The sequence below is a fragment of the Ursus americanus genome, chromosome 14 (genome assembly GCF_024610735.1).
Source record: "Ursus americanus isolate L20-20 chromosome 14, mUrsAme1.1.p, whole genome shotgun sequence".
Taxonomy (NCBI): Eukaryota; Metazoa; Chordata; class Mammalia; order Carnivora; family Ursidae; genus Ursus; species Ursus americanus.
The window spans coordinates 9,935,488-9,959,276 of record NC_142140.1 but is presented as its reverse complement, the minus strand read 5'-3'; the positions used below and the strand labels follow the sequence as shown (position 1 = coordinate 9,959,276).

The 23,789-nt window shown below is 36.2% G+C and overlaps 1 long non-coding RNA gene across 1 annotated transcript in view; it reads right to left on the bottom strand.

Annotated features, from left to right (window-relative positions):
* Window positions 1–23,039, bottom strand: part of LOC148108910 (uncharacterized) — a 189,357-nt gene extending 166,318 nt beyond the window's left edge. The window contains exons 1-2 of the long non-coding RNA XR_015726625.1: window positions 22,901–23,039; window positions 22,683–22,800 (exon numbers count right to left, since the gene is read on the bottom strand). This is a non-coding gene — a long non-coding RNA (uncharacterized LOC148108910). The remainder of the gene's footprint in view (window positions 1–22,682; window positions 22,801–22,900) is intronic.
* Window positions 23,040–23,789: the final 750 nt, after the last annotated feature.

Sequence of the window (23,789 nt, the reverse complement as noted above, 5' to 3'; positions counted from 1 at the left end):
GATATTATTTGCATACTTTGCAAATCAGAATTCATTTCTCAGTTTCCAGGGAATAAAAGAGAAGAGGAGTCACTTCAATAGTCATTATGCAGTGATTCTCCACCTGTCAATTCACTGAGCGAACACATTCCACTGAGTGAAAACTAGATAATAGGCCCCAAATTGGCCGATCCTATAGTTAGTGTCAGTTCCTGCTCATTTTTACATTACCGGGCCCCAGAGGTAAACCACTAAGTACATCTGCTACTTGTATGAAGAAACAATCAGCTCCAATTCCACTGGGAAAATAAGCTGTTGGATTCACAGAGAGATGTTAACTTCTAATATCATATATAAATGTACGTACTGTATTTTACAAGCAATTTAATGTATATCCAGTGTTATTTGACAAAGATACTTCCTTTTAAACTTGAGAACCTAACCCAGCTGAAGACGTGGTTGTGTCCATTAAAAGAAGGTGGTCAGCGTTGGGAGTGGAGAGCAAGGACGGCTCACAGGGCCTTGTGTGTCCTGGGAGCCGGACTCCAAACTGACAACCGGAGAGCAGTCTGCCTCTTTGAAACAGAGAATGCGCCACACTGCCTCCATGCAATCCTTAGCCTCGAAAATCATGTACCCCACTCCCCCAACTGGGTCTCAACCTTCACTTTGGGCAAGAGCAGAAGCAACCTTCCAAATACTGTGGTCTCACAGGTGTGTATCTATAGGGAAAGACACCTGGCATCTTCTTATGAGTTAATTTACCTATGATTCTGTGCTCTGGTTTAAATTGAGATTAAACCCTGAGAGACGGAAGTACCTCCAGGAATAAATGAAGCTAGTTTCCAAGTTCATGAGACTGAGCGTTCAATACAGGACTGGAAAAAACCACCAAAGCTATATGGATGCCGTGTTCCAAGGATACTCAGGAGGCAGCTAACCGTGGGCTATGGTGTCAAAGGGAACGGTAGTCAAATCCTGGCTTCAACATTTATTAACAATACGATATTGAACAACTGTACAAATTGTCTAGCCCTTGGTTTTCTCATTTGTAAAATATGGATGATAGTAAGTACGTGGGTTTTAGTACGCATTCAACGTAATAAAGCTTGTAAGGTGCTGATCAGAGTGTATGTTACGCAGCAAGCACTTAATAAATGTGAGGATGTGGTGGTGCTGGAATTACTAAGCACTCCTTCAAACACCATCACCATGCCATGATAATAAGATCTCTCCTTTCTTATTTTAATTTCTACAAAACCACTGGGAGTGATAATTATAATAGAACAAAGTTTCTATCACGGTGACTGACACGCAGCAGCTGCTCAATAAATTTTAATTGTTCTACGAGAGAAATGAGTACTCTGATGGTCAATCTTTTCTTTTTTTTTTAAGATATTATTTATCTATTTTGACAGAGAGAGAGAGGCAGTGAGAGAGGGAACACAAGCAGGGGGAGTGGGAGAGGAAGAAGCAGGCTCTCAGCAGAGAAGCCTGGTGCCAGGCTCCATCCCAGGATTCTGGGATCACGCCCTGAGCCAAAGGCAGATGCTTAACGACTGAGCCACCCAGGCGCCGCTCTGATGGTCGATCTTAGCCTCCAGAGATGTATTCATCCTTCGCTAGTCTAAGAATAAGCAGTATTGAGATGAGGATACATTTTATGATAATGACCATAAAACATTTCTTGCTTAAATACTTGCTGTTCTTTCAATTCACATTGCAGATACTGAAATTGAACTCAATAAACATTTGAAAACAGTAGTATTTCAATAGACCTTTGGAGCAGAGGAGGCGACTCCAAGGTAAGCATCTCTATGACAAAATCGGTATCTATTAAGAATTCCCACATGCAGGGCACCTGGTGGCTCAGTTGGTCAAGCCTCTGCCTTTGGCTCAGGTCATGATTCCCAGGGTCCTGCGATTAAGCCCCCTGTTGAGCCCTGCATTAGGCTCCCTGCTCAGCGGGGAGCCTGCTTCTCTCTCTCCCTCTGCCTCTGCCCCAGCTTGTGCACCCACTCACTCTCTCTCTCACTTACTCTCTTTCAAATAAATAAAATCTTAAAAAAAAAAAAAAAGAATTCTCACACACCTGGGGCTGCATTTCTTTACCCATTCCCCCAAGCACAAACTGAAGCAGGTATCATTTTACCTATTTTACAGATAAGAAAATTGAGGCTGAGAGAGTTTACTAACCCGTTCAGGGTCACGTGTAAAGGGGCAGTAGATGAACCCAACACTGTCTCTGTCAAAAGCCCATGCAGTAAGCCACAAGGCAGGTAGGACTGTTAGGCCACATTATCCTTTCCTTAGATAAAAGTTCACACTAAACTTTCTTGAATTTCAACTTCTCTAACACTGTGGGAATGGAAAAGACCAGAGCAGGAATCCTTGTGCCTGATGGTTCTATGAGGCTCTGAAAAAAATTCGGAATAACTATGAAATATCTCGTGCATTCCTTATTGCTGTAGACCAAGCAACTTATAAGGATGTAAAAGGAAAACTTCAGAAGTTAAATTGAAACTAAGAAGGCTTGGAGTCTGTCCTGTTAGGACAGGCTGAGTTTAAGGCTTTTATGACTGAGGTCTATTTAATCATGAACCATTATGATTTTCTAAATCATGAACGATTATGTTTCTCTAAATTCTGACCTACATACAACAGGTAGCCCATACATGCATGACAGGGGTACTTTTAGAGAATAAAATGAACACTTTGCACAATGGAGAATAAAATGTATGAAGTTATCTCAGGAAGCTGAAAACACAGGAATAACCCTGCATATACCAAATGCCTATTATGGGCCAGGCCGTGGTAGGTGCTTTGTATGACTACTTTATTAGTTCTCATAATCAGTAAAGAAGACTTTATTCCTTTTATGGATACTAAACTTGATGTTCATGAACAGTCAATATCTTGCTTATAATTACAGAACAAATAAATGGTACAAAACTGGATTTGAACCCAAGTTTCTAATATGCAATTCTATGCTAATACTGGCTTGAGGGGGGTTAGATTAACACTCGCTAGTGTGTTTCTAGTAGTAGAGGTTAGATTTTTTAAAAATTGGGAAAAGTTGTGGTAAATACAATTAGATAGGCTTTCTCACTGTGGAATTTATCAGATGCTTTGTTAAATTTCAGAAGGGGAATATAGCACGTATCTTCTTCCAGATGGAATTTGCTTTTCAAGGGAAATTTCTTTGATTATTATTCTGAACTACAAGTTTGGGGAGGCACTGGCTAGATAAATTCCCAGATGAAATATTTATTAAGGCTACATAGAAAAATTACATAATCTTAGGGAGAGTGAAGGCCAGCAATGCCTAGCTTTTGGTCCAACAATGAGATTGAATTTCTAATGGGAGCGGGGGAGGGAGTGTGCTTGGGGAAGGAGTGGTCTTTTCCTAACATTTAAAGTATGTGTTTTTTCCAGTCCTTATGTTTTGCTTGATGGTCATAATGAGGGGAATCTTGAAAGCTGCTTTTGTTTATTTGTTTGTTTTTTAACCATAGATAATGCCATGTGTTGATAGGTATGTGGGGAAATGAGAAATCAGAGTGGTGTGAGTATAAATTTATACAAGCATATCAGAGGGAAAGTTGGCAATTTCTAACTGAATTCCACTTCTGGATAAATAGCTTAGAGACACTCTTACAAAAGTGTACAAGGAGACCTGTGTAAGTACATTCACTACATGATGTTTGAAACAGTGAAAAAATTGGAAATAATGTAATTGTCTATAATTAGGGGAAAGTAAAAATAAACATATTCCTATTATTGATAAAATTAATCTTATAAGGCAGTTAAATAAAGCATGCACATAGATCCATATAAATTAATCTCAAAAATATATTAAGAACGAACAAGTTACATACAGCATCACAACATTTATATAATTTTTAAATTATGCCAAGTAATACTATATATTGTGCACAGATATTTGCATGTCATGGAAGTATAAAACATTCTCTATGTAATATATAAAATGAAAAAAATATATAATTTTATATATGCTTGACAGTCACTAACCTTAAATAGTTATACCTAGGGAAGGAGAAAGAGAGAAAGAGTAGAAAATGAACTTTCCATTGGGTAACTGATAGATGTCTTCTTTTATTTATGTTTGTGTATGTTATTACATAACATATTATGTTATACCCAAATTTCTTAAACTTCCAAGTCCTACCAAGGTAATCAAACTGGTGGTTCATGAACAGAATTAAAGTGATTGAGAAAAAAAAAAAAAAGGATTAAAACTTTTCCTTTTACTCTTTTAAACTAATTTATTCCATGGATGGGGCAGGATTTATTTAGCACCATTTATTTATAGATAATTACAGGGGCTCCTGAATGGCTCATTTGGTTAAGCATTTGCCTTTAGCTCAGGTCGGGATCCCTGGAATCTGGTATCAAGCCCAGAATCAAGCCCCACCTCAAGCCCCACCTCAAACCTAGCCCTAGGCTCCCTGCTCAGCAGGGAGTCTGCTTTTTCCTCTGCCCCTCCCCCTGCTTATTCCCTCTCTCTCTCTCTCTAATAAATAACATCTTAAAAAAAGGAATTACAAAAGGGACAAAGCCCAGGTACTAATCTAAGATATGACAAAATGAAAAATGCTCATATTAAAATAGATAAAATATGGTAAATTTGACATTTTTGAAGCATTTTAAATAGGTATTAGGTAAAAGGAATAATTTATAGAAAAGTTTGTATTTTTGATGGATGTAATATATGACTTAATAATATAGCTGCATTGTACATTGGCTGGTGTTTTTCTTTAAATACCAGAGTGTGGTAAAATTTATTATAAATACCTAACATGACAAAATACCCTCAGGAATTTATTCATTCTATCAGTGATAGTTTTACATAATCAGTTACATTTTCTAACCTGTTGGTTCTGTGTCCTACTCCCACCTCAGCAATTTCACATTTATGTGGGTTTGAACTCAAGTTACGGCATGAGATACATCATTGCTAGCTTTAAAAACAAAAGATCGATAACAGCTCGGCTGTCAACCCCATTGTTAACTCTGTCCCTTATCTATCAGACCGCAGTATATAGCAGCAGACTATGTAATTACAATTCTTCATACCTCTACAAACTTCCTCTGACATCAACATGATTATTTCCTGGGAAGCTATAACTTTAAGCAATTCTCTGAACTTCAAACTGCATGAATCAGCAACTTGGATTCAAGATTCGAAGTGTCAGCGAATCGTCTTTTAAAAATGGATATTTCCTGGAACACTTGGTTTAAAAAAAGAAAGTCATGTGGCTCTCCAAAATCTTCACAGGCCTGTGTGGATTTATTTTATTTATTTATTTTTTTAACACCAGGCTCCCTGCTTACTCAAAAAGATTTCTAAAACCTTGAATGGTACCAAGAATAGCCAAAAAAATAACAGGTGTGCCTCACTTAAAAAAAAAAAAACTAAATCCTCAAGATTGATAAAAATAAGGCACTATTCAATTATAAAGGGAAGTTTCACTTTGTAAAGGGTTTTAATTAGTTGCTTTATTTTTTTTAAAGATTATTAATTAATTTATTTATTTGACAGAGGGAGAGAGAGAGAGCAGAAGCAGGGGGAGCAGCAGAGGAAGAAGCAGGCTCCCGACTGAGCAGGGAGCCCGATGTGGGGCTCGATCCCAGGACTCTGGGATCAAACCGGAAGCCACAGGCTGACACCCAGCCAACTGAGCCACCCAGGCACTCCTAATTACTTGCTTTAAAGAAAAACACTTATGATGAATTTAAATGCAATGTGACTTTCTGTGAAGACTTCTACCTGATCTTGGTTGTACCCTTATGCCCCAAATTTAGTCATCCTTAATCTTTTCTAAAATGATGACCTGATAACATGATATGAATTAATGGGCTTAAAATCTTCCACAAGAAGATGGTACACATTTATTCTCCTCTTTAGCAGACTAGATTGGAATAGACCAATTATCCCACTGAAAACAAGTAGAAACTCTGAATAAAATACTTTTTAGATACTCTATTTGAAAGTATTAAAAAGCAACCAAAGCAGTGGACATGCATGTGTGTCAAGATCTGCAGAGAACACAAGCACGGAGATGAACCTGACACTGGAGACAGCTTGTTGCCTCAGGCATTTGCCAATTCAACTTGGCAGTATACAAGTCAACAATGGGAGCAGCAGATACTAATAGAGACATAAAGAGAAAGATAACAACAATGGTAGAAAGCAGTAGCTGAGAGGCTGAACTGAGCATTAAGTCATCTTAGAGAGCTGGGGAACAGATATTGGAGTTTAGGGGGTGCCGATAATAAGGGGCCCGGGTAAACATTTCAGGTGGGATATCTGAAGGAGTACACCAACAAACTAAGGGCTAAGTCGAAACAGACTAACATTCAGGGTGACCAAACCAAGGCAAAATCAACTCAACTCCAAAATATATTAAAGTGGCGTATCTCTAGCTCAACTGATTGATAGAAGCAAAATTAAATCTTACCTCAAGGAAGATAACATCAGATCATTGAACTATCTCTGCAATTCTTCATGCACAATATTTCACATTCAATAAATTTTTTTTAAAAAAATTTATCATTCAACTTACCAGGAGTCAAGTCTAAATGTAAAAAAAAAAAAAATACATGGTTTGAAATAAAATAAAATGCTCATAAGAGACTCAGATACTGGAGCTATCAGACAAAAATTTTAAAATAGCTGTGAGTCCATAACATTAGAAGATATGATGAGTAATTTCAGGAGACAACTGGAGTCTATTAAAAAGAATCAAATGGAAATCATACAATTGAAAAATATGTCAACTGAAGTTAGAGTTAATAAAACTGAAGAGAGAATTTATAAATTGGGAGGTTGGTCACTGGAAACATGAAGACTAAAGCATAAGGAGATTTTTAAAGGATGAACAAAGACTAAAAGCCATATTGAGATTCAGCGAAAAAGTAGAATATATTTGTTATTAAAATTCCCAGAAAGAGTGAAGAAAGGGAACTTTGCAGAAGCGATATGTGAAGGAATGTTGACAAATAATTCTCCAAAAAGGAAGAAAGGCACTAAACCACAAATTCAAACACCAGTGCAATCACTGAGCTTAAAAAAAGATATTGAAAACTACCCCTTAGCACCTCATAGTAAAATGCTGAAAAGCAAAGAAAACAAGAGATTAATCTTAAGAACACCACCCCTGATTATCTTCAAATAACAACAAGAAAAGGAGCTGATTCTCAACAGAAATAATAGAAGTCAGAAGACAATGGAATATGTTCAAAATGGTGAAAGAAAATAACATCCAAAGTAGAATTTCATACCCCACAAAAATATCCATCAAAAAAGGAAAAAACAACAGTATTTTCAAACAATTAAAGAGAGGAAATTTCTCACTGACAAACCCACAGCAAAAGAAGTACTTAAAGAAGTTGTTCTAATGGGAAGGCAGACATAAATAAGTTGATAAATCTAAACAAAGACTGTATAAAACTACAATAACATTGGGGAGTTTAATGCATATACAAAATTAAAATGATTAACAAACCAAAGGCAAGGAGGGTTAAATGACTTTAAAATATTATAAGGTTCTTACATTTCCTAGGAAACGGTGAACATGCTGATTTATACACTTTAAACAGACAAGTATACATATTCTGTGCTCTAGAGTTACTACTAAAAAATAGCAAATAACATAATATGCTAGTGAGGGAAACAGGTACAATGATAAAGACCTACTCGAATAATACAAAATGGGAAAAAAGGAATATAGAACAGGTGGTAAACACTGAAAATACATGGTAAGATTATAGGTTTACATGAATGTCTAAGTATTTACTTTAAATGTAAATAAATTAAATACTTTAGTTAAAAGATAAATATTGGGGTGCCTGGGTGACACAATTAACCATCCAACTCTTGGTTTCAGCTCAGGTCGTGATCTCGGGGTCGTGAGATTGAGCCTCCCATTGGGCTCCATGCTGAGCATGGAGTCTGCTTTGGATTCTCTCTCCCTCTCCTTCCCGTGCTCGCTCACTCTCTCTCTCTCTCTCTCTCTCAAATAAATAAATCTTTTACAAGAAAAAAAAAAGACAAATATTGCCAGACTGAATATTACTGATTTGAAAAATTAAACACAATTCTATGCTCCTTAAATAGACACATGATAAACACAAGGATGTGGAAAGTTTGAAAATAAAATTATGAAAATGATGTATTACATGAAATTAACTGCTATGGACTAAACCATGTCCCCCCAAAATTCAAATTTTGAAGCCTAACCTGTAATGTGAACCCATTTAACTATAGAACTTTTAGAAGACAGTTAATGTTAAATGAGGTCATAGGGTAGGACACTAATCTGGCAGTACTGGTGTGGTGGCCCTTTAAGAGGAAGAGAGAGATCTCTCTGCACACAGGCATCCAAGAAAGACTATGTGAGGGAATAGAGAGAAGGCAGCCAACAGCAACAAAAGGACAGAGCTCTCACTTGACACCAGCCCTGGTGATACCTTGATCTTGGACTTCCAGTTTTCACAAATGTGAGCAAGTAAAGTTGTATTGTTTAAAACCACCCAGTTTATGGTATTTTGTTATGCAGACTAAGTTACTAACAGAAAGAAGGCTCATGAACTTACACTACTCTCAGATAAGCCTTAAGAGAAGAAAAAATTAATAGAGCAAATGGGGACAGTGTATTATGGGAACAGATTCAATCACAATGAAGATAAAACAATTGTTCTGTTGTTATTTTTTTGGCAGTGACAACCTCACCTCAAAACATGAAAAACAAAAACTGACAGAACTAAAGGAGAAAGGGACAAATCTGCAATCAGACAAGGATATTTCAATATGCCTGTCTGAGTAATTCATAGAATATGGAGGAAAAAATGTAAAGATATATACTTGAAAATAACAATTAATAAAACTGACTTGACATATAAAAATACTGCACTGAACAATCATAGAACATATTTTTCAAGAACACAGGAAATATTTACCAAAATCAATCCTATTTCATGCCAAAAAGAAAATCACAAGAAATTTTAAAGAATGTAAGTGATACCGAAAGTTTCTTAGCCACCATGTAACTTAAAAGAAATCAATAACTAGGATATCTCCAACTGTGAAAATTAATCACTTCTAAATTTATGGCTTACATAAGAAATCATAATGTGAATGAGATAGTATTTTGAATTGAATGACAAATATAAAACTAACCAGAAGTTGTGGGATTCGACTAAAGCCACGGTCCAGACAATATTTATAAGTGTAAAAGAATATATTTTAAAAAGAGGAAAGACTGAAAATTTGGGAGCTGAGTGTTTATTTCAAGAAATAACAAAGAAATAGCAACTGAAACCCAAGAAATTAGAAATGGAGGAAGTAAGAGACTTAAGGGGAGGAATTAATGAAATGGAAAATGAAAGTACAATAGAAATTATCAATAAAGTAAAAAATTGGTTCTTTGAAAAAACTTCTAAAATTTATAAACCATGAAAAGAGTTATTATACTTTTAGGATGAGTTTGAACATTTCAATTAAAAGACAAAAATTTAGAAGAATTAAGTTTACTAACATTGACAAGAAATAGACAACCTGAGTAAAATTATATCTAGAAAAAAGAGTAAATCAGGAAAATAATAGTAGTAATAATAATAAAATAATAATAATAATAATGTTGCCAGAAGGAGAACTCCAAAGCTCAAATGGCTATTTAACTGGATCAGATACTTTACTGACCTAATTATGAATACCCACCAAAAACCTATGAGAAACTTTATGATTAAGGAGGAAATATTTGCATCTTCCTTTTTAGGTTGGAAATGAGATGAGGGCATTTGATATCATCATGCTTAGTTAACACTGATAATTGAAATGTAGTACAGAAAATAAAATAGAGTAAAACTTGGAAAAATAAAATGGTCATTATTGGATATATTTTAAATGTTGTACCTACAAATTTGGAGAAAAATGGCAGCTGCTGGATTTGGAAACTCTCCTATACCCTACCAAAAAACACCTCGAAAATCAAGAACACAAACCACACATGAGCTCTGCCTTCAATTTTACCAGGAACTAGACAGCTTTATTATAATTATGATTACCTGTAAGTAGAGAAGAAAAGAAAGTGAGCAGAGTTTCTCTCTTTTTTTTTTTTTTTTAAAGATTTTATTTTATTCGACAGAGATAGAGACAGCCAGCGAGAGAAGGAACACAAGCAGGGGGAGTGGGAGAGGAAGAAGCAGGCTCATAGCGGAGGAGCCTGATGTGGGGCTCGATCCCATAATGCCGGGATCATGCCCTGAGCCGAAGGCAGACGCTTAACCGCTGTGCCACCCAGGTGCCCCGAGCTTCTCTTTTCATCTGTCACAGCAAGGTTGTGAAGGTAGAAAGCCATTGGTAGAGGAAACTGGGGAGCTTAGACAAAATAGAGGTTGAAGGTACTCCTACTGGCCAAATCTGGAATAATTTGAGCATCAAAATAATTAAATATAGTAATAAACTATAAACCAATGAAAGAATGAGAATTTTTAAGTCTAAATGATGATACCTAGACAGATAAATGCATACATAAATGGAGGAGAAAGGACGGCTCTTTCATACTCTGGAATGTTGAACACCAAACACTAATTGGTAAATATGGAGAAAATGCTAGAAATGAAAATTAACCAATTTTCAACTTTTATACAAAAGTCTGGTTCAGGCAAGAAACACAGGGGAAACTTTTGACAAGGATCAGAATATCTGAATGGCCCTAAAGTGTCTCTCTAAAGAAATCTTAGTAGTTAAAAAAATCCAGTAACTGTCCTATGGAAAAATTGCCTTCCTGACCTTGACAAGATGATCAAAATTAACATTATCAGCAAGAGACACATGAACACCGTGTGCCTCCAGATGTGATACCCTGAGAAGCACACAACTTCTCTTATGTAACCTGAATCATGAAAAAACATCAGACGACAGGAAATGAGAAACGCTGTTACATAAAGTAAGAACTAAATCCTTAAAAATTGTCAGTGTCACAAAAGGCAAATGTTACAAAAATATTCCATATTAGAAGAGGCTAGAGAGACAGGGATTCCACATGTTTTCGTGATGTTAGACTGGATCTTCTATTGGGGAGAAAAAAATAAAAAAACTGCTATAAATGACCTGGTTGGGACAATTCACAAAACCGGAATCAATCAGTAAATTAAAAATATTCTAGCAAGGTTATATGAAGTAAGGTTGATAATTCTAGTGTTGTACTTAGTAAGACAATGATGCCTATTCATAGGAGAAACACGGTGAAGTAGTCAGACCTAAACTGCCATGATGTGTGTTATTCTCAATTTGACCCGACAGAAACGTTATACACATATATTTAGGGAAGAGAAACAGAGAAAATGATCAGGCAAAGAAAGTAATATAGAATGTTAACAAGAGAGGAATATGGATAAATAGTATTATGAGTGTTCTTTGTATACTTACTGTAATTTTTAAGTTTCAAAGTATTGATTCTCTCTTCCTCTCCCTCTACCCCTCCTTCTGTCCTATAGATGATAGGTTTGTGGGCTTAGAAATTTTAAATATCTCTACAAACAATTTATTAATAATTGAATATATATTTATCTACATGCACAAAAATACACCTATGGACACAGACAGATATGCCCACATGCACAGAAAAATAATGTTGAGTGAAACATATATCAAGTGTGGTTAAGTGTATTTCTATATACCAATGACAAAAATATAGAAAAAACCTTGTAATAGAACAAAAGAGTTCTTCATCAAATAACTAAGAGTAAGTCAAGGGAAAAAATTATAGTCTCTACATAGAAAATGACTACTAAACAAACCAGCACAAAAAAAAAATGAACTTTATTAGAATTAAGGGTCTAAATAAGTGGAGGGATATGCCATATCATGTTTACTAATTGAAAGATTCAATACTGCTATGAAGACAATTCTCCTCCAATTGATATATGGTTACGATGCAATTATAATCAAATTTTGGCAGATATGCAAATTGAAAAATGATTCCATATATGGATATGCAGAAGGCCACAGGTTTCAAAACAGTTTTCAAATAAAGAATAAAGTTGGTGGATTTATGCTAATAGCTAGATTTATAAGCTTCAATAAACAAGATATAGAATTGGTACAAGTATTGACAAACAGACCAGTGGATCAGAATGCAGACATGAATCCATACATAGCTATACATTTAACTTATGACAAAAGTAGCACAGTTAGAGAGAGGTGACAAAAAGATAACCCTTTGGGTCAGATAGATATTCCCATGCCAATAAAAAATCTGGATTCACAGTTTTTTGGATTTTTTTTTTTTTTTGGTAAAGATTTTATTTATTTATTAGAGAGAGAGAGGACAAGCAGGGAGAGTGGCACAGAGGGAGAGGGAGAAGCAGGCTCTCCATTGAGCAGGGAGCCTGATGTGGGGCTTGATCCCAGGACCCTGGGATCATGACCTGAGCCAAAGGCAGATGCTTAACCCAATGAGCCACCCAGGTGCCTCTGGATTCATCGTTTTCTATCTCTATACACAAAAATCAATTTGAGGTAAATTGAGGAAAACACATAATATTTTCTTGATGGGACTGGCAAATACTTCTTATATAGAACACAGAAAGCATAATCACAGAGAGAAAAGGTAGATTAACTATACTACATTAAAATTTAGAACTGATACTTATCAAAATCCCCAATAAGAGAGGAGAAAGTCAAGTCAAAGTTTAAGAAAAGATATAAAACATATAATTGATGAAGAGCTTATATTCAGAATATGTACAAAATTCTTATGAAAAATAATAAAGAGATAAAATCCAATAAAATAATGGGCCAAAGACTTGAAAAGATGCTTCACAAAAGCAGACATCCAAATGCAAATAAGTAGGTAAAAATATTCTCAACCGTATTAGCCAGCAAGGAAATGAAAATAAAGATGAAATATTACTCCTACGCCCACCAGTTTGGCTAAAAATACAATAAATGGCCAATGCCAAATACTGGCAAGGATACGGAGCACCTGAAACTCTCACACGTTGTTGTTTGGAATATAAATTTGTACAATCACTTTGGAAAACCATTTTGCAGTATTTACTAAAGCTGAACACAGGCATACTCTGTGATATTCCTTAGTATGTACACAAAAGAAATGCATACATAAGTTTTCCCCAAACCATGAATATTCAGAGCAGCACTATTTGTAATAATCGAAAAGTTAAAACAACCCATCAACAGAATAAATAATTGTGATACATTCATAAAACGGTAAACCATATATCAATAAAATGAAGTGCCCTACATGCAATGGAAATTAATCCCACCACCATTACACTGAGTTAAAGAATACAGACACAGCAAAGTACATAATGTATGTTTCACATTTATAAAAGTTGAAACTAATTCATGGCATCAGAAATCAGGATCGTGGTTATCTGTAGGGAAGAGGGTGTTAATGAAAAGGAGAGGCATGCAGAATATCTGGACTGCTGGCAATGTCCTACTTTTCAATCAGGATAGACATCTATGAATATGCTTCCTGTGTTATAATTCCTCAGTCTCTACTCATGAATTCTGTACATTTCTATTCATGCTATCACTCAAAAGCAAAGCATGTGATATATGGAAGGCAAAGGTGACTTTTTTAACCCCAACGCTATGATTTCTACTATATTAATTTCTCATTCTCCTAAAGTGCCTCAGTCAGGCGATTTTCTGCTAGATTCTGGGTCTAGGAAGCATTATCAGTCTGTGAACAGCAAAGAAGTTCACTGTGCATAAATTAATAGAATACACATTCTTGAAACACTGGAGGTAGTTGCTCAGCAAATGTGGTATTAAAATGGAGGGGAAAAATGGAGAGGTGTCTGGGCTATTAGCACCTCCTAAATATAGCTGCTAAGAAAAATCACTCCAACGGGAATAGTTAGAACAGATAACACAGTTAAGTGTGGATATAATAAGCCCCTGAGTATTAAATGGATGATAAATGACCAATATAAATATTAATCTCAACTCTCCTTTGAGAGTTAGTGAATCATTTATGTTTTCCAATATATCTCCCTAGTTTTGCCCCTTAAGATGACAGAGAAAGGGAAAAATACCACTGCATGCATCTTGATGAAGGTATTAAAAATCGTTGATCACAGCCACCCTAATTATACAGTAGGACTTTTTCAAGTAGTTCTGAGGAAAACTAATGGATGGGGACATGTCTTGGGCTGTCCATGCTGACCCTGCCCAGAAAATGCCTCATGGTGCTCACTTCTGAGGAGAGGAGACCCTCCTCGCTTCTTGTCTCAACTACCTCAGGAAATCTGACTTTCCTCACTTTGTCCTATTGACATTCTTCCATAACACTTCATTTATGCAGTGCTCCTGTTTACTTGTTCAGGCATCTAAAAATGAGTATAGTTACTGCACTAACACTTTTATCTGCTTATCGACTTGGTTTTTCTCAACTAATTTCCTTGAGGTCTGAGGATGCCTCAGTCAAATGATCAATAACAAGGCCAAAAACTGTATCAGCTGGGATCTAGTGCTTTCTATGTGCTGCGCCATGTGGTAAGTGCTTTAAACACACAGAGCCTCGTTTAAAGCTTACATCACCCTGTTAAGGTCAGGGCGTTTACAAACCCCCTTGGCAGGTGAGGAAAAAGACTTGGATACATTAAGCCATGACCCTGAAGTCATCTAGCTAGCAAAGCAATGTTCAAGCATTAGATTTTGGTTTTGAAATCAGAGGTTGTCTTTTTATCTACAACACACTAATGCTTTCTGATCTTCTGACATTTTAAGGAGTCCCTAAGTAAAAGTCTTTAGGGATTTGCTTAAAGAAGTCACGTGTCTAACTCTGCTATAGCACGTCAATTCACACAACAAAACAATCTGGTGGCTCCGGATAAACTTGGTCATCACAACAAGATAATTTACCTACCATTTATCGAAGTCCTTCATGGATGAGATTTTTTGTCTTTTTTTTTTTTTCCAATTTTATACATTCTCTGGTGTTTAGAAAGAATATTTGCAAATTAGAGATTGTGTCTGTTAAGGATATTTTTTCCTATCCTTTACAACCCCCTCCAGCCAGCTTTTCTGCTCCTACATTTTGGACTTAACACTACTAAGCCTGATTTTACCTTTGGGTATTCTGGGAGCTTTGGTCCTATTTCCAGTCAGCCTTGAAGACTAAAGAAACCTATGACTTACACTCATAACAACCTACTCCATTCATGGATCTTTCAAACTAGCAAGTAATTTTTCATATGAAGATGGTTCTAGCAAATCCTTGGGGAAAAAACAGTTTACTTGATAAAATTAACCAGCAAAACTATTTCCACCATTAATTTATTTTGTGAAATGTATTTTGAGAAGCCGCAAAAGAAGCTAGAGTCCAGTGCTTTTAAATACACAAATTTTAAATAAAAATGGCAGGAATTAATAACAATCCTGGCTACTCTAACTACACACCAGGGTCTTGCTAAAGAACTTTCCATGCATCATTATTATTGATTTTTTATTGGATCTCTAAAAATTACTGATTTTTTTTTAATTCAAGGCTTCAATCTTATTCTGAGTTTCACTTTCTTATAGGTATCCCACTGTTTTACATTGTTTTAGCTATTTGAGAACATTTTTGGTTCTGACATTTTTCTACTTCTGAGTATTAGGTCAAAACTGATGTCATACCCCCCCCCCCCCGTGTGTGTGCGTGTGTGTGTGTGCGTGTGTGTGTGTGTGTGTGTGTGTGTGTGTTTGGCCTAACAAAGCCTTATTTGCTCTTGAAACAAAGATAAAGGGCATTATGCTCTTATCTTATTACTAACGCAGTAAGTATATTCTTGCCTCAGATGCTGTTTTTATACAAAGTCATCCCAGTATAACTTGGAATGTAAAGGAAAAGAAAGGTAGGAGAAAAGTTTTGAAGTTTTAAATGCATTCAATGTAAGATTCACTGGGACTTCACAGGGGACACATTCTTCAGAACATCGTAACAGTTGAGAAATGCGTTCACATTCTGTTTTAAGCACATAAGCTGGTTCCAGTTTCCTTTCGGTGTCATTATGACTGATACTAAAAGGAACAGCAATGTCAAAAAAATCTATCTGTTCATTTCAAACTCATAATAAAACTCAGGATATATTGGTCTGCATGGAATTGGAAGATCGGTGTTGTCAAATATGTGACATTCAGCTAACCTTAAAGAAAACTGGTACTTTCTGAAAGAAAGATTCTTACCCCTCAATTCACAGATAGCCTTTGAAGGATATATGAAATATAGAATTCTGCGTAAAAGATTGTGCAAATGTGCTTTTGGGGGAAGATAGTGTCCACGATTTTTACTTTATTCTCAAAGGGGTCTATGACACAAAAGAGATTATAAACTATTATTCTTTTGTATATTGCAAAAAGGTTACCACCATGACATTAGCTAACACCTGCATCATGTCACACAATTATCATTTCTTTTTTGGGGTGAGAACATTTAAGATCTACTCAGTAATTTCCAAGTATATAATGCAGTATCATTAGCTATAATTACCATGCTGTACATTAGATCCCGAGAACTTATTCATCTTACAACTTTAACTTTGTAATCTTTGACCAGCATCTCCCCTTTGCTCCCACCCCCTAGTAACCACTGTGCTACTCTATAAACCACTATTCTTAGGGAGAAAAAAAACAAAAACAAAAACAGTAGGTAGTAGCATTGTGAGAAACCTAATATCAATTAATTTTTCCTCTACTTCCTACAATATATGTGCAAAGGCTGAGAAAAGACCTCTGCCCATTTATTCCTCAAACTTAGATGATGTACTAAGTTGTTGGAAAATTCTGGATAACTAATACATGGTCATTTGTACTATCTTCAAACGTAACAGAAAAGTTATCATGGGGACTAGGGAAATAACATATCCTGAGCACTTACTTTATGAAGGGCCAGTGTTAGGCACATTAACAGCTGTCACCTAATTTTAGTCTTAGAATAGTCTTGTAGGACTGGCTGTATTCCCATTTCACGAACAAGCAACCTGAAACTGCAAAGGTGAAACTCTTGCTGTAATTCTTACAGCTAGTGAGTTGTCAAGATGAGATTCTAATATACAGACTGCTTTTGAGTAAGTGGAAACCTTTCGTGCATAGAGTGATATTTGGACCACTTTTTAGGGAGACATGGGGAGGGGGACAAAGACTGCCATTCAGGAGTAACCATCTTCGGTGGCTGACAGGGTCATTAACCCGTATGGAACAATTTGAAGAACAAAAGAAAGAGCCTTTATCTCAAATAACCTCTCTCAGAGAGTGAGCACAGGTAAAAATTTGAGAGAAAAAAAATAGTACAATATTTATATCCTTTAAAATTACACAGGTAGCCACTAGAATATCTAAAAATATTAATAATAAAAAAGATTAATGACTAAATCAGAAAGAGGAAAAGAAGTGGCGATAATACAAAATGAGCTGAAAACTCATTGAGTCAATGAAGATACAGAGCAGTGAAAAACCAAAGTTAAACTGACTAAAAAAAAGTAAAAGAAAAATTTGTATTAGGAGCCACCAAAGAGGCCACATTAGAGATGTAGCAGAAATTCTAACCATTCTTATGAGCAATTCTATGATACCTTATTTAAAAACAGACAAAATAGACATATTTCTAGAAAAGTCTAAATTAACAAAAGTGCATCAGGAAGGAAAAGATGATCTCAACATTCCTCTACATGCTGCAAAAATTGAACAAGCATTTAAACATTCTCACCAAAAAAATAAAAAAATAAATAGACATAGGTACATCCATAGGCAAGTTCTAATGAAAGTATGGACTGATGATTCTAAGATATGTATGTTTTTTCAGAGAATAAAATGAAAGAACACCATCAATTATTTCTGTTAGTATAATCTTTTTTAAAAACTAATTTATTGACGTGTAATTGACATGTAAAAAGCTATACATATGTAATGTATACAACTTTATCAGTTTTGAGATAAGTACACATACATTTATTGTATAGATTGCTGTGATAGTTTTATGTATCTCTCACCACCAAAAGTTTCCTCCTGCCCTGTTGTTGTTGTTGTTGTTGTTTTGTAATAATAACACTTAATATAAGGTCTACCCTCTTAGCAAATTTTTAAACATATAATATTGGTAACTATTGTCTCAATGCTGTAGACAGTACATAAGTGGAGTAAGTAAATGTCTATGACTTATTCATATTGTATAGATGGTAACTCTGTGCCATTTGGCTAGTATCTCCCCACTTGCCCATTCCCTTAGCCTCTGCCAACCACCGTTCTACTCCCTGCTTCTATGAGTTTGACAATTTTACATTTCTCCTCTAAGAGGTGTCATGTAGCATTTGCCCTTCTGTGTCTCACTTATTTCACCTGGCGTAATGACCTCCGTGTTGTTCAAATGTCAGGATTTCCTTGTTTTTTGGGGAGCTGAATAATATTACATTGTATGCATACAACATATTCTCTTTATCTATTCATTTATTGATGGATAATTAGGTTGGTTCCATATTTGCATGATTGAGAATAATGCTGCAATGAACATTAGAGCACAGATATCTCTTTGAGATATTGATTTCATTCCTTTGGATATGTACACAGAAGAGAGATTGCTGAGTCTTGTGGTAGTTCTCTTTTTGCTTTTTGAGGATCCGTTGTAAGGTTTTCCATAGTACCTGGATGAATTTATATTCCCACTAACAATGTACAAATGTTTTCTTTTTCTCAGATCCTAGCTAACATTTGTTCCTTTTGTTTTGTAATAATCATCCTAACAAGTGTGAGATGATATCTCATTATGATTTTGAGTCGCAATCAGTACAGGAATATTATAACTGATGCCATGGAAATGAAAAAACTTTAAAAAGATCATAAGGACTATTTCAGTTATTATATGCCAACAAATTAAATAACTTAGAAGAGGGGTACTTGGGTGCCTCAGGCAGTTAAGCATCTGCCTTTGGCTCAGCTCATGATCCTAGAACCCTGGGATTGAGCCCCAGTGGCTTCCTGCTCAGTGGGAAGTCTGCTTCTCCTTCTCCTTCTGCACTTCTCACTCTCCCTTTCCCCCTTGCTCATCTGCTCTCTCTCTCAGTAAATAAAATTTTTAAAATAAATAAATAAATAATCTAGAAGAGATGGATAAAGTTCTAGAAACATACAACCAAGACTGACTTAAGAAAAAATAGAAAGCCTGAGAAGGCCAATAACCAACAAGGAGATTAGATGTTTTGTTGTTGTTGTTGTTGTTGTTGTTGTTTTATTAACAAACAAACAAACAAAACTCCCCAAAAAGAAAAGCCAAGGATCAGGTGGCTTCACAGGCAGCTTCTACAAACACTTGAAGGATTAATATCAATGTCTCTTAAAGTTTAAAAAAAAAATAGAATAAGAGGGAAACTTACAAGTTCAATTTATGAGGTCAACATCACTCTCCTACCAAAGCCAGACGAAGACAACACAAGAAAAGAAAGCTACAAGCCAAATATATATCCCTAACAAACATGGATGCAAAAATCCTCAACAAAATATTAGTGAACTGAATCTAACAGCACATTAATAGGATGATACATCATGACCAATTATAATTTTGATAAAACCAGTCCTGAGTAACAGGAGGAAGGAAGATTATAGGCTAATCTCACACATGAGCATATTACAAATATATTTTTTAATTGGCAAAAATGAAGCCAACAATGCCTATAAAAAGGTAATAGAGCACAACTGAGTAGGGAATGCAAAATGTGTTTAAAATTAAATTATCTATTAATAAAAGTTACCCTATTAACAAAGTAAAGAAGGATCACATTTATTTCAATAGAAGGGGGAAAGAAACATTCAAAAAGACTCAACATCCATTCATGATATAAGGGAAAAACAAAACAAAAGCCTCTCACTACATTAAAAACAGAAGGGAAATTCTCAATCTGCTAAACGTTAACATTAAAAGTAAATGTAAAGCAAAACAACTTTATTACATTCTATTAAATCTAAGGTACCATTTGTTAAAAGACGTACTGCAAATAAAGTAAAAAATACTACCTATTAAACTATAGTAATCACTGGTTGTAAGGCTTATGACCCTTTTGGACTTGTTGAAATGTGAAAATTCATGTGCTTTAGAATTCACAAACCATGGTAACTGTGATGTATTAAAAGCATTCTCTCAAAAATTAGGACTGCAAGAGGATGTTCACTACCATTTCAATTCTTTATCCTAGTGAAGGCTTGATAGTGGATTGGATAGTGTCTCCTCAAAATTCATTTCCACTTAGAATCTCAGAATGTGACCTCCTATGAGAATAGGGTCTTTATAGATGTAATTAGTTAAGTACCTTGAGAAGAAATCATCCTGGATTTACTGTTCCCCAAATCCAATGCCTGGTATCCTTACAAGAGGAGTTAACACAGAAAGACACACAAAGAAAGCCAAGTGAAGACAAGAGCAAAGATCGGAATTATGCTGCCACCAGGCAAGGTGTGCTAAGGCCACCAAATGCTAGAAGACGCAAGGAAGCCTTCCTCCCTAGAGTCTTCAGAGGGAGACCCTACTGACACTCAAAGACTCCTAGTCTCTGGTTGGTGGGAAAATAAAGTCCTGTTTTTTTAAGCCATTCAGAATGTGGTAATTTGTTATGGCACCTGTAAGAAACTAATATAATCCTTTAATATACTTGCAATAAGATAAAATAAATAATAGATAAACGGATTGGAAAGAAACACATTGTTATTATTCACAAATCATAACTGTATAAAAAATCATGGAAAATTATTTCATTTAAAGAATGAGTTTGGCAGGGATGCTGGATATAAATTAATACATAAAAATATTATTATAAAAAAAAGAATCTAAGGATGCAATACATGCCCTCCTTAATACCCATGGTGCACTGGGTGTTATACGCAAGCAATGAATCATGGAACTTTACATCAAAAACTAGGGATGTACTGTATAGTGACTAACATAATAAAAAAATATTATAAAAAATATACCAAAATCAATTGCTTATTAATAAAACAGGCACAAAATGTTAGAAATCATATTTTCTAACATTTTTAAATGCATCATTTGCAATAGTAATAAATTAGTAAATACCTAGAAATAAATATAAAATATATACAATAATTTTTTGGAGGAAAGGTTAAAAAATTTGTAAAATAAACCATGTTCATAGATAAGAAGACACATTATTGGAAAGATAAAAACTCTCCCTAAATTGATAAGCAAATGAAATTCTTCGTGAAACTTTACATACTAATTCTACATTTTACAAGGAATAACAAAGGGCCAAGAATAGCCATGGTACTTCTGAAAAGGTTGGCTCAGAGGAGATGGGGGTCATCTTAGCTGATATTAACAGTCATCATAGGGGCGCCTGGGTGGCACAGCGGTTAAGCAGCTGCCTTCGGCTCAGGGCGTGATCCTGGCGTTATGGGATCGAGCCCCACATCAGGCTCCTCCGCTATGAGCCTGCTTCTTCCTCTCCCACTCCCCCTGCTTGTGTTCCCTCTCTCGCTGGCTGCCTCTATCTCTGTCGAATAAATAAATAAAATCTTTAAAAAAAAAAACACTCATCATAAAACCATAGTAATTAAGACACTGTAGTATCAGCACAGGGCTAGACAAATAGACCAGCAGAACAGAATTAGAAAATTCAGAAACAGACCCACAAACAGAAAATGTACAAAATGAGACCACACATTTAGAAAGATACATCACCATCTGGAACTGCCACAGCATCCAAGCCATGATTTCCTAAGTCTAGGTCCATAATAGATCGAAAATTAAAACAGACAAAAAACTGGTCCCTCAATATTTTCTTAAGTATTGGCTTAGACAACAAAATTGTATTTAAAAGTATTCAGTAATCCTGAATAATCGGTCAAAACGATGCTTCCCAGATACACCAAAAGAGACTAAATTTTGCAAATCAAAATGAGCCACGCTGGACGACAACCAAATCAGCTTTGAATCGGTGGGTCAGGTTAGAGAAAAATTCAGAGGTCAGAGTGGATTGCAAGCAAACCGAAACCTGATGTCCCCTGACCAGCACTGGATCTGTGTCCTCATAATCTACCCACACTGTGAAACACGAACATGGAGTCATTGAGTCTTAAGACCGCACTGTGGTAAAGTGAGTTCCCGTGCTGTAACAATCCCCCACACATGCACCCTCTGCTGCACAGCTCCAGGGAAATCAGTGCATATTTATAGACTCACAGAGTACTAAAGCAGGAAGGGATCCTAAAAGCCATGAAACGTTATCCTGTCCTTTTTACAGTAAAGAAACAAATACTGTGGGGTTGAACAACTAACTTCAAGGGGCTGGTGAGACTACGAGAAACTAGGATCTCTGTTTCCTGAGATATGATAGGCCTCTGCTTGCAGCACAAAGAAAATAGTCTACAGTCAAAGTAGACAGCCTCATTTACTCAGCAGGAAACAAACTGCCAGTTGCCATGAAGAACATAGAGCCACACTTGGCAGAACCATCAAGTCTGAAGGAACTGCCCCACCAACTGGGGAAAACATCATTAATCCCAGTCCAACCACAGACTTCCCACCTTCATGTTCAATGTGGATACCTGGTCGAATTTTTTGGAGGTAATGAACAAGGCTACAGTAGCTCTTGCCCATCAAATTAGATCTGCTTGTCTTATAAGATTGAACAACATGAATTGTAAAGGCTTATATACTCACAGTCCGAGGTCATTCTTTAGATCAATTAGGAGTCCTTCCTTACCGCTTTCTTGTAGGGGAAGTCAGAAGATAGATGACGGATTGCTTCTGGCTTATGTATTTACAAGTTTAAAAGTGTCTGAGGGAGGGGAAAAAAAAAAAGAGTCTATGAGAAAATGGAGCTTCCCTTTCCCAGCTGTTTCAAGGAAACTGTTAGAACTCAATCTTGCCAAACGCACTTGAATTACATGATATCCTTGAACCGAACACAGAAGCCAAGGGAGTCCATACACTGACTGGGGCTGGGACTAAGTCAGAAACCCGTCCCGGGACCACAGCGAGGCGGGTCCTCCTCATGGAATTAGTGTAGGAAAGGACCGCACACAAAGGCAAAGAGAGATGTTCTTACGAGAAGGAGAAATGAATGCCAGGCGGGCGAAAAGGTCTGGGGTCCACTAGAGGAAGCAACGACTAATGCTGCCGGTTAAAAAGAAATATGCATAGAAGTGCCCCTAAGGAATATTATAAAACGACAGGGTTTTTTATACATAAATAATAATGATAATACTTAAATAATAAATAATGAATCTCACCACCGTGGTTACCTTTGTCTCCCTGGGTTCATCATCTCTGGTGGTCTGCATGTACATTTCTATCCTGTCAACACCACCGTGAATGCACAATTTTGAGAGTTGTTTTTCTCTAACATAATACAAACTTTTTAGCCCCTCACCTTAAATATATTCACCAACACCTTCGTGATTCAGAGGTGAGATTTTGTCAGTATATTAAGCAATCCTTACAAGAAAACTTCCCAAGGAAAGCTTCCTTGGAGGCAAGGGTATAAGGCACAGGGTGGGAGAAATTAGAATCAAGGTGGCAAAGGATTTGGGGCAGACTGCATGAACTCCATGCCAAGAAGCCTGAAGGTCACATGACAGGCCGTAGACAGGTCACTGAAGAAAAGGAAGGCAAGTGCCACTTTCTGAGGACTTATGTGCTGGGGACCTTCCAAAAGGCAGCTAACAGCTCATGAATAAGAACATAAGGACATTGATTCCCTGTCAGTGAATTAGGACACAAACCTGGGATGCTTTATCAGCTGCTAATGGCAAGATTTACTCTCAC